Genomic DNA, 2,484 nt, shown 5'->3' on the forward strand with positions numbered 1-2,484 from the left:
TCTTTCTCCCTTTTGTGAGGCCCGCACCCCAATTTACAACCCACCAGCATGGAATGAGACAATGGGGAACTAAGGGAACTAGTCAAGGGATCGTTTATTACAAAGCTGGTAGGCATCTAAGGAGGACGCTGAACCCTACAAGGAACCACTAGTACTCATTTACAAACAGAACTCAGCATTTTTATTCATCGATTGACTTCCTGCCAATTTTGATATTTGCTACCACCAGAGAAGAGCGTAAAAACACAGTACAACATTGTCAACCAGTTAGGAAGGCTGGAAGGGAAAGCAAATCCCAGTACAATTGCAAGTAACTTGGTGGAGTCTATAATTTAAGATTTTTTGAACGGATCAGCAATGAAGCAATAAATATGCTGCTGCACTGAACCAACAACAGGACTTTCACTAAGTTTGTGGTTTATTGCATTACAGTTTAAAACTAAACGTTATCCATCATCATACATTTGTTCACCAACCAGGCAAATGACACTTTTTCATATGTTATATGCTAAATGGCTAAAATTATGCAGTAGCTGAACTAGACTAGGACTAGTAGAGGTAGATATTGAACGGGCAGTGCCAGGCAGAAGTATTTCGTAAAAGTACTTTTTGTCTTTTGTTATGAACAGTTAGCAGATGTAACATTTTTCAATTAAAACAACAAACATCTTAGGAAAGCTTTTCTAAGATGCTTTGGATTTTCTAGTAATATTTCTCTTGCAACATTCTTACAAACCCTTTGATATGGTCCCTTGTAAACTGGACAATCTTTGTCCTCCGAGCTTTCTGCCACGATTTACTTGAAGACCAACATACAAAGCTAGAATCTTTGTGAACATACTACTATTTGCTTGTACCACCCTAAAAGTAATACGCATTTACAGCTTCCTTGGCATGGGAAGACTGCATTTATAGTATTTACAGCTTCAGTAATCTTTCTAGGAATAAAAAAAGCTATTTTATACTTAATCTAAAATGGAATTTCTATTATGCCACCTCCTTATAACTCACTTCAGTCTCCTTTTGCCAAGCTGCTCTATCAGTTGCTCCTTGCCATTCTCACTGCTGGCTGTATGCTCTCGGGAAGAAGAGTCTCTGCCCGAGACAGGCATTAAAACCGGTGTTTGTAGACTACAGCTTTAATTTCCAGGAAACACAATCATGACAACGTGACCATGTGTTTTCTAAAAGTGTACGCCCTTTGCTCCTTACCACATCCAAGAACGGTTCACAGCTGGAACGCTTCTAGAAGCAAGAGTTTTTCCCCAAGCTCAGCAACCATTTTCCTCCATCTGGAACTTCAACTTTCATTAAGAGCTTATAAACTGCTCAATTCCTTACTGATATGACTAATTATACTACATTTGTATCGTTTTCCTCCGCAGAATCCCAAAGCGGTATGTTATCAGACAAGCGTAACTCTTACTTCCACATAGTTCGAGCTATTTTACGTTACCACTTAGGTACAAACCCCATTTTTAGAGCAAGCTTTCTTAGGGGTAAAGACAGGGGCAAGATTTCAAAGCTAGCAAGCTAGCTACTCAGTACAGAACACTTACAAAAACATTTAAAGCCATCATGAAAAGGGAAAAATAAAATCATCTTTATTCAGGTATATCGAGCTGGATTACCCCATCAAGTGGTTTTGTTAGCATTAGTGGCACACGTTCAAAGCACAACTGTGGCGTATGGGATGCTAGCACTGCAGGAACGACGGCACCATTGCTCGAACCCTCAAAGGCATCGTGTTAGACAAAGATCTTAAGTTTTCTTATTTGAACTTGCTCACGTGATACTGAAATTGTATTTGCAGACCTCTGGTCTCTCAGGCCTGACCTCACCCTATTCTCATCCGTGTTTTCTTTCTGTGAAGACACTGACAATTCAATCTGGCTGAAGAGTAAGGTGCTACACCAGCTTCCAGGGTCTACTGTACAGCTGGAGCACCTCCAGACCTGGAAAAACCAACTAAAGCAAACACTGAAGGAAGATTTAATAGGCTAATTATATGTACCTCATCTAGCCCTAGAGAGCTCCCTGGGAAACCTGGCATTTTCTCCCTACGCTAGGAGAAAAACTGAGCAACAAACTTCCTCTGTCTTCTGGCTGACACACCACACATCAGGCATGATTCCTCCCCTATGAACATGGTAGTATTAAGACCTCTACTGGAAAAAACGTAACTGTAGAAGAATATAGAGGCTTTAAGGCATTTAAGATGCAAAGAAATACAATGAGTTACTGAATGGATCATTTTGAGACTATTTTACCTGTTTGTTCACACATGCCACATGTCTGAGTGCTCTGGTCTCCAAATGGAAAAAGTGAGTACCTCACCTATCAAACAACCACTTTCAGTTACTTACAATTTAAGTCCACTTCCGACTCTGGCATTGCTTCATGCAATGTGCATTTGCACCATCTCTACAGTCTCTATCTAGGGAAAATTTGTTGTTTGAATTCCCCACCCCCCCCCCCCCCCAC

The sequence above is a fragment of the Pygoscelis adeliae genome, unplaced genomic scaffold (assembly GCF_000699105.1).
Source record: "Pygoscelis adeliae isolate BGI_AS28 unplaced genomic scaffold, ASM69910v1 Scaffold66, whole genome shotgun sequence".
Lineage (NCBI taxonomy): Eukaryota > Metazoa > Chordata > Aves > Sphenisciformes > Spheniscidae > Pygoscelis > Pygoscelis adeliae.